The 10,505-nt window shown below is 35.3% G+C and overlaps 1 non-coding gene across 1 annotated transcript; it reads right to left on the reverse strand.

The window, feature by feature from the left end:
- Window positions 1-10,208: 10,208 nt before the first annotated feature.
- TRNAN-GUU (transfer RNA asparagine (anticodon GUU)) lies at window positions 10,209-10,282 on the reverse strand. The gene has a single exon. It is a non-coding gene; the product is annotated as a tRNA-Asn (tRNA).
- Window positions 10,283-10,505: the final 223 nt, after the last annotated feature.

Raw genomic sequence — 10,505 nt, forward strand, 5'->3', positions numbered from 1 at the left:
GCTAAGAAACATTGATCTGGAAAGTTTCCTTGCCAAAGTTTATAAAGTCTCTAAACTGGACAGTTATTTTAGGATTTTGTCGTTAATTAAAAGGAACACATTGCCATGTTCTTGTGATGAATCAACCCTTCTTGAGTTCTAAGCACTTCAATGAGCAGCAGAGTGGTGCAGCGGAAGCGTGCTGGGCCCATAACCCAGAGGTCGATGGATCGAAACCATCCTTTGCTATGTGCTATTTTCATTTATCAAATCTAAAATTGGGATTGCTATTTTGACTTTTTTGGTCTTTGCTTATAGTAGAAAATCCATTATCATCTTAACTCATTTTAATCGTATTTTGACAGAAGTGGTGTAGCAAAAAATCCACATAATGTCTTTACTTTACCCTATTACTTCTATGGTTATTGAGAAAAACAAACTACATTGACTCCAGAAGAGCAAATCAGGTGATCTAACAAGTAATTTATCAAAATCATCTTTCCAGCTTACACTTTGGTGATGCAATAAGACAATGATTTTGTAAGAAAAATCTTCACACTTCAAAAAGTTTTTCTTAATTCCTTACCTTTGTACTGATAAGATAACACCTGGTTATAACATAACAAAGGCTTTCACTTAAAAATGCTGCTAGGTTGCATTCTGCTGATTAGATATCACCAGGAACAACATTAACCTTCAGGTATTTTCTAAATGTTGAATAAATTGGCTTAAATCAAATTAAACTCACTTTAGAGATAATTGTTTCAGAGAAAGTCTTGAACCCTTCCTTAAAATAGGGAGTTTGACATGTTGACTTCTCTACCTAAAAATCCCCAAAACTTGATTAATAGAATATTCTCGTCCCTGGGTGGGATTGAACCACCAACATACCAGTTAACAGCCGAACGCGCTAAACAATTGCACCACAGAAACCCTATATGAGACATAAACAAACAACAGCTAAGAAACATTGATCTGGAAAGTTTCCTTGCCAAAGTTTATAAAGTCTCTAATCTGGACAGTTATTTTAGGATTTTTCGTTAATTAAAAGGAACACATTGCCATGTTCTTGTGATGAATCAACCCTTCTTGAGTTCAAAGCACTTCCATGAGCAGCAGAGTGGCGCAGCGGAAGCGTGCTGGGCCCATAACCCAGAGGTCGATGGATCGAAACCATCCTCTGCTATGTGCTATTTTCATTTATCAAATCTAAAATTGGGATTGCTATTTTGACTTTTTTGGTCTTTGCTTATAGTAGAAAATCCATTATCATCTTAACTCATTTTAATCGTATTTTGACAGAAGTGCTGTAGCAAAAAATCCACATAATGTCTGTAATTTACCCTATTACTTCTATGGTTATTGAGAAAAACAAACTACATTGACTCCAGAAGAGCAAATCAGGTGATCTAACAAGTAATTTATCAAAATCATCTTTCCAGCTTACACTTTGGTGATGCAATAAGACAATGATTTTGTAAGAAAAATCTTCACACTTCAAAAAGTTTTTCTTAATTCCTTACCTTTGTACTGATAAGAGAACACCTGGTTTTAACATAACACAGGCTTCCACTTAAAAATGCTGCTAGGTTGCATTCTGCTGATTAGATATCACCAGGAACAACATTAACCTTCAGGTATTTTCTAAATGTTGAATAAATTGGCTTAAATCAAATTAAACTCACTTTAGAGATAATTGTTTCAGAGAAAGTCTTGAACCCTTCCTTAAAATAGGTAGTTTGACATGTTGAATTCTCTACCTAAAAATCCCCAAAACTTGATTAATAGAATATTCTCGTCCCTGGGTGGGATTGAACCACCAACATTCCAGTTAACAGCCGAACGCGCTAACCAATTGCGCCACAGAAACCCTATATGAGACATAAACAAACAACAGCTAAGAAACATTGATCTCGAAAGTTTTCTTGCCAAAGTTTATAAAGTCTCTAATCTGGACAGTTATTTTAGGATTTTTCGTTAATTAAAAGGAACACATTGCCATGTTCTTGTGATGAATCAACACTTCTTGAGTTCTAAGCACTTCCATGAGCAGCAGAGTGGCGCAGCGGAAGCGTGCTGGGCCCAAAACCCAGCGGTCGATGGATCGAAACCATCCTCTGCTATGTGCTATTTTCATTTATCAAATCTAAAATTGGGATTGCTATTTTGACTTTTTTGGTCTTTGCTTATAGTAGAAAATCCATTATCATCTTAACTCATTTTAATCGTATTTTGACAGAAGTGCTGTAGCAAAAAATCCACATAATGTCTTTAATTTACCCTATTACTTCTATGGTTATTGAGAAAAACAAACTACATTGACTCCAGAAGAGCAAATCAGGTGATCTAACAAGTAATTTATCAAAATCATCTTTCCAGCTTACACTTTGGTGATGCAATAAGACAATGATTTTGTAAGAAAAATCTTCACACTTCAAAAAGTTTTTCTTAATTCCTTACCTTTGTACTGATAAGATAACACCTGGTTATAACATAACAAAGGCTTTCACTTAAAAATGCTGCTAGGTTGCATTCTGCTGATTAGATATCACCAGGAACAACATTAACATTCAGGTATTTTCTAAATGTTGAATAAATTGGCTTAAATCAAATTAAACTCACTTTAGAGATAATTGTTTCAGAGAAAGTCTTGAACCCTTCCTTAAAATAGGTAGTTTGACATGTTGACTTCTCTACTTAAAAATCCCCAAAACTTGATTAATAGAATATTCTCGTCCCTGGGTGGGATTGAACCACCAACATTCCAGTTAACAGCCGAACGCGCTAACCAATTGCGCCACAGAAACCCTATATGAGACATAAACAAACAACAGCTAAGAAACTTTGATCTGGAAAGTTTCCTTGCCAAAGTTTATAAAGTCTCTAATCTGGACAGTTATTTTAGGATTTTTCGTTAACTGAAAGGAACACATTGCCATGTTCTTGTGATGAATCAACCCTTCTTGAGTTCTAAGCACTTCCATGAGCAGCAGAGTGGCGCAGCGGAAGCGTGCTGGGCCCATAAACCAGAGGTTGATGGATCGAAACCATCTTCTGCTATGTGCTATTTTCATTTATCAAATCTAAAATTGGGATTGCTATTTTGACTTTTTTGGTCTTTGCTTATAGTAGTAAATCCATTATCATCTTAACTCATTTTAATCATATTTTGACAGAAGTGCTGTAGCAAAAAATCCACTTAATGTCTTTACTTTACCCTATTACTTCTATGGTTATTGAGAAAAACAAACTACATTGACTCCAGAAGAGCAAATCAGGTGATCTAACAAGTAATTTATCAAAATCATCTTTCCAGTTTACACTTTGGTGATGCAATAAGACAATGATTTTGTTAGAAAAATCTTCACAGTTCAAAAAGTTTTTCTTAATTCCTTACCTTTGTACTGATAAGATAACACCTGGTTTTAACATAACACAGGCTTCCACTTAAAAATGCTGCTAGGTTGCATTCTGCTGATTAGATATCACCAGGAACAACATTAACCTTCAGGTATTTTCTAAATGTTGAATAAATTGGCTTAAATCAAATTAAACTCACTTTAGAGATAATTGTTTCAGAGAAAGTCTTGAACCCTTCCTTAAAATAGGTAGTTTGACATGTTGATTTCTCTACCTAAAAATCCCCAAAACTTGATAAATAGAATATTCTCGTCCCTGGGTGGGATTGAACCACCAACATTCCAGTTAACAGCCGAACGCGCTAACCAATTGTGCCACAGAAACCCTATATGAGACATAAACAAACAACAGCTAAGAAACATTGATCTGGAAAGTTTCCTTGCCAAAGTTTATAAAGTCTCTAATCTGGACAGTTATTTTAGGATTTTTCGTTAATTAAAAGGAACACATTGCCATGTTCTTGTGATGAATCAACCCTTCTTGAGTTCTAAGCACTTCCATGAGCAGCAGAGTGGCGCAGCGGAAGCGTGCTGGGCCCATAACCCAGAGGTCGATGGATCGAAACCATCCTCTGCTATGTGCTATTTTCATTTATCAAATCTAAAATTGGGATTGCTATTTTGACTTTTTTGGTCTTTGCTTATAGTAGAAAATCCATTATCATCTTAACTCATTTTAATCGTATTTTGACAGAAGTGCTGTAGCAAAAAATTCACATAATGTCTTTAATTTACCCTATTACTTCTATGGTTATTGAGAAAAACAAACTACATTGACTCCAGAAGAGCAAATCAGGTGATCTAACAAGTAATTTATCAAAATCATCTTTCCAGCTTACACTTTGGTGATGCAATAAGACAATGATTTTGTAAGAAAAATCTTCACACTTCAAAAAGTTTTTCTTAATTCCTTACCTTTGTACTGATAAGATAACACCTGGTTTTAACATAACACAGGCTTCCACTTAAAAATGCTGCTAGGTTGCATTCTGCTGATTAGATATCACCAGGAACAACATTAACCTTCAGGTATTTTCTAAATGTTGAATAAATTGGCTTAAATCAAATTAAATTCACTTTAGAGATAATTGTTTCAGAGAAAGTCTTGAACCCTTCCTTAAATTAGGTAGTTTGACATGTTGACTTCTCTACCGAAAAATCCCCAAAACTTGATTAATAGAATATTCTCGTCCCTGGGTGGGATTGAACCACCAACATTCCAGTTAACAGCCGAACGCGCTAACCAATTGCGCCACAGAAACCCTATATGAGACATAAACAAACAACAGCTAAGAAACATTGATCTGGAAAGTTTCCTTGCCAAAGTTTATAAAGTCTCTAATCTGGACAGTTATTTTAGGATTTTTCGTTAATTAAAAGGAACACATTGCCATGTTCTTGTGATGAATCAACCCTTCTTGAGTTCTAAGCACTTCCATGAGCAGCAGAGTGGCGCAGCGGAAGCGTGCTGGGCCCATAACCCAGAGGTCGATGGATCGAAACCATCCTTTGCTATGTGCTATTTTCATTTATCAAATCTAAAATTGGGATTGCTATTTTGACTTTTTTGGTCTTTGCTTATAGTAGAAAATCCATTATCATCTTAACTCATTTTAATCGTATTTTGACAGAAGTGGTGTAGCAAAAAATCCACATAATGTCTTTACTTTACCCTATTACTTCTATGGTTATTGAGAAAAACAAACTACATTGACTCCAGAAGAGCAAATCAGGTGATCTAACAAGTAATTTATCAAAATCATCTTTCCAGCTTACACTTTGGTGATGCAATAAGACAATGATTTTGTAAGAAAAATCTTCACACTTCAAAAAGTTTTTCTTAATTCCTTACCTTTGTACTGATAAGATAACACCTGGTTATAACATAACAAAGGCTTTCACTTAAAAATGCTGCTAGGTTGCATTCTGCTGATTAGATATCACCAGGAACAACATTAACCTTCAGGTATTTTCTAAATGTTGAATAAATTGGCTTAAATCAAATTAAACTCACTTTAGAGATAATTGTTTCAGAGAAAGTCTTGAACCCTTCCTTAAAATAGGGAGTTTGACATGTTGACTTCTCTACCTAAAAATCCCCAAAACTTGATTAATAGAATATTCTCGTCCCTGGGTGGGATTGAACCACCAACATACCAGTTAACAGCCGAACGCGCTAAACAATTGCACCACAGAAACCCTATATGAGACATAAACAAACAACAGCTAAGAAACATTGATCTGGAAAGTTTCCTTGCCAAAGTTTATAAAGTCTCTAATCTGGACAGTTATTTTAGGATTTTTCGTTAATTAAAAGGAACACATTGCCATGTTCTTGTGATGAATCAACCCTTCTTGAGTTCTAAGCACTTCCATGAGCAGCAGAGTGGCGCAGCGGAAGCGTGCTGGGCCCATAACCCAGAGGTCGATGGATCGAAACCATCCTCTGCTATGTGCTATTTTCATTTATCAAATCTAAAATTGGGATTGCTATTTTGACTTTTTTGGTCTTTGCTTATAGTAGAAAATCCATTATCATCTTAACTCATTTTAATCGTATTTTGACAGAAGTGCTGTAGCAAAAAATCCACATAATGTCTGTAATTTACCCTATTACTTCTATGGTTATTGAGAAAAACAAACTACATTGACTCCAGAAGAGCAAATCAGGTGATCTAACAAGTAATTTATCAAAATCATCTTTCCAGCTTACACTTTGGTGATGCAATAAGACAATGATTTTGTAAGAAAAATCTTCACACTTCAAAAAGTTTTTCTTAATTCCTTACCTTTGTACTGATAAGAGAACACCTGGTTTTAACATAACACAGGCTTCCACTTAAAAATGCTGCTAGGTTGCATTCTGCTGATTAGATATCACCAGGAACAACATTAACCTTCAGGTATTTTCTAAATGTTGAATAAATTGGCTTAAATCAAATTAAACTCACTTTAGAGATAATTGTTTCAGAGAAAGTCTTGAACCCTTCCTTAAAATAGGTAGTTTGACATGTTGAATTCTCTACCTAAAAATCCCCAAAACTTGATTAATAGAATATTCTCGTCCCTGGGTGGGATTGAACCACCAACATTCCAGTTAACAGCCGAACGCGCTAACCAATTGCGCCACAGAAACCCTATATGAGACATAAACAAACAACAGCTAAGAAACATTGATCTCGAAAGTTTCCTTGCCAAAGTTTATAAAGTCTCTAATCTGGACAGTTATTTTAGGATTTTTCGTTAATTAAAAGGAACACATTGCCATGTTCTTGTGATGAATCAACCCTTCTTGAGTTCTAAGCACTTCCATGAGCAGCAGAGTGGCGCAGCGGAAGCGTGCTGGGCCCAAAACCCAGCGGTCGATGGATCGAAACCATCCTCTGCTATGTGCTATTTTCATTTATCAAATCTAAAATTGGGATTGCTATTTTGACTTTTTTGGTCTTTGCTTATAGTAGAAAATCCATTATCATCTTAACTCATTTTAATCGTATTTTGACAGAAGTGCTGTAGCAAAAAATCCACATAATGTCTTTAATTTACCCTATTACTTCTATGGTTATTGAGAAAAACAAACTACATTGACTCCAGAAGAGCAAATCAGGTGATCTAACAAGTAATTTATCAAAATCATCTTTCCAGCTTACACTTTGGTGATGCAATAAGACAATGATTTTGTAAGAAAAATCTTCACACTTCAAAAAGTTTTTCTTAATTCCTTACCTTTGTACTGATAAGATAACACCTGGTTATAACATAACAAAGGCTTTCACTTAAAAATGCTGCTAGGTTGCATTCTGCTGATTAGATATCACCAGGAACAACATTAACATTCAGGTATTTTCTAAATGTTGAATAAATTGGCTTAAATCAAATTAAACTCACTTTAGAGATAATTGTTTCAGAGAAAGTCTTGAACCCTTCCTTAAAATAGGTAGTTTGACATGTTGACTTCTCTACTTAAAAATCCCCAAAACTTGATTAATAGAATATTCTCGTCCCTGGGTGGGATTGAACCACCAACATTCCAGTTAACAGCCGAACGCGCTAACCAATTGCGCCACAGAAACCCTATATGAGACATAAACAAACAACAGCTAAGAAACTTTGATCTGGAAAGTTTCCTTGCCAAAGTTTATAAAGTCTCTAATCTGGACAGTTATTTTAGGATTTTTCGTTAACTGAAAGGAACACATTGCCATGTTCTTGTGATGAATCAACCCTTCTTGAGTTCTAAGCACTTCCATGAGCAGCAGAGTGGCGCAGCGGAAGCGTGCTGGGCCCATAAACCAGAGGTTGATGGATCGAAACCATCTTCTGCTATGTGCTATTTTCATTTATCAAATCTAAAATTGGGATTGCTATTTTGACTTTTTTGGTCTTTGCTTATAGTAGTAAATCCATTATCATCTTAACTCATTTTAATCATATTTTGACAGAAGTGCTGTAGCAAAAAATCCACTTAATGTCTTTACTTTACCCTATTACTTCTATGGTTATTGAGAAAAACAAACTACATTGACTCCAGAAGAGCAAATCAGGTGATCTAACAAGTAATTTATCAAAATCATCTTTCCAGTTTACACTTTGGTGATGCAATAAGACAATGATTTTGTTAGAAAAATCTTCACAGTTCAAAAAGTTTTTCTTAATTCCTTACCTTTGTACTGATAAGATAACACCTGGTTTTAACATAACACAGGCTTCCACTTAAAAATGCTGCTAGGTTGCATTCTGCTGATTAGATATCACCAGGAACAACATTAACCTTCAGGTATTTTCTAAATGTTGAATAAATTGGCTTAAATCAAATTAAACTCACTTTAGAGATAATTGTTTCAGAGAAAGTCTTGAACCCTTCCTTAAAATAGGTAGTTTGACATGTTGATTTCTCTACCTAAAAATCCCCAAAACTTGATAAATAGAATATTCTCGTCCCTGGGTGGGATTGAACCACCAACATTCCAGTTAACAGCCGAACGCGCTAACCAATTGTGCCACAGAAACCCTATATGAGACATAAACAAACAACAGCTAAGAAACATTGATCTGGAAAGTTTCCTTGCCAAAGTTTATAAAGTCTCTAATCTGGACAGTTATTTTAGGATTTTTCGTTAATTAAAAGGAACACATTGCCATGTTCTTGTGATGAATCAACCCTTCTTGAGTTCTAAGCACTTCCATGAGCAGCAGAGTGGCGCAGCGGAAGCGTGCTGGGCCCATAACCCAGAGGTCGATGGATCGAAACCATCCTCTGCTATGTGCTATTTTCATTTATCAAATCTAAAATTGGGATTGCTATTTTGACTTTTTTGGTCTTTGCTTATAGTAGAGAATCCATTATCATCTTAACTCATTTTAATCGTATTTTGACAGAAGTGCTGTAGCAAAAAATTCACATAATGTCTTTAATTTACCCTATTACTTCTATGGTTATTGAGAAAAACAAACTACATTGACTCCAGAAGAGCAAATCAGGTGATCTAACAAGTAATTTATCAAAATCATCTTTCCAGCTTACACTTTGGTGATGCAATAAGACAATGATTTTGTAAGAAAAATCTTCACACTTCAAAAAGTTTTTCTTAATTCCTTACCTTTGTACTGATAAGATAACACCTGGTTTTAACATAACACAGGCTTCCACTTAAAAATGCTGCTAGGTTGCATTCTGCTGATTAGATATCACCAGGAACAACATTAACCTTCAGGTATTTTCTAAATGTTGAATAAATTGGCTTAAATCAAATTAAATTCACTTTAGAGATAATTGTTTCAGAGAAAGTCTTGAACCCTTCCTTAAATTAGGTAGTTTGACATGTTGACTTCTCTACCGAAAAATCCCCAAAACTTGATTAATAGAATATTCTCGTCCCTGGGTGGGATTGAACCACCAACATTCCAGTTAACAGCCGAACGCGCTAACCAATTGCGCCACAGAAACCCTATATGAGACATAAACAAACAACAGCTAAGAAACATTGATCTGGAAAGTTTCCTTGCCAAAGTTTATAAAGTCTCTAATCTGGACAGTTATTTTAGGATTTTTCGTTAATTAAAAGGAACACATTGCCATGTTCTTGTGATGAATCAACCCTTCTTGAGTTCTAAGCACTTCCATGAGCAGCAGAGTGGCGCAGCGGAAGCGTGCTGGGCCCATAACCCAGAGGTCGATGGATCGAAACCATCCTCTGCTATGTGCTATTTTCATTTATCAAATCTAAAATTGGGATTGCTATTTTGACTTTTTTGGTCTTTGCTTATAGTAGAAAATCCATTATCATCTTAACTCATTTTAATCGTATTTTGACAGAAGTGCTGTAGCAAAAAATCCACATAATGTCTTTAATTTACCCTATTACTTCTATGGTAATTGAGAAAAACAAACTACATTGACTCCAGAAGAGCAAATCAGGTGATCTAACAAGTAATTTATCAAAATCATCTTTCCAGCTTACACTTTGGTGATGCAATAAGACAATGATTTTGTAAGAAAAATCTTCAAACTTCAAAAAGTTTTTCTTAATTCCTTACCTTTGTACTGATAAGATAAGACCTGGTTTTAACATAACACAGGCTTTCACTTAAAAATGCTGCTAGGTTGCATTCTGCTGATTAGATATCACCAGAAACAACATTAACCTTCAGGTATTTTCTAAATGTTGAATAAATTGGCTTAATTCAAATTAAACTCACTTTAGAGATAATTGTTTCAGAGAAAGTCTTGAACCCTACCATAAAATAGGTAGTTTGACATGTTGACTTCTCTACCTAAATTTCCCCAAAATTTGACTAATAGAACATTCTCGTCCCTGGGTGGGATTGAACCACCAACCTTCCGGTTAACAGCCGAACGCGCTAACCAATTGCGCCACAGAGACCCTATGTGATACATAAACAAACAACACCTAAGAAAGATTGATCTGGAAAGTTTCCTTGCCAAAGTTTATAAAGTCTCTAATCTGGACAGTTATTTTAGGATTTTTCGTTAATTAAAAGGAACACATTGCCATGTTCTTGAGATGAATCAAACCTTCTTGAGTTCTAAGCACTTCCATGAGCAGCAGAGTGGCGCTGCGGAAGTGTGCTGGGCCCATAACCCAG

The sequence above is a fragment of the Taudactylus pleione genome, unplaced genomic scaffold (genome assembly GCF_031769625.1).
Source record: "Taudactylus pleione unplaced genomic scaffold, aTauple2 ptg000134l, whole genome shotgun sequence".
Taxonomy (NCBI): Eukaryota; Metazoa; Chordata; class Amphibia; order Anura; family Myobatrachidae; genus Taudactylus; species Taudactylus pleione.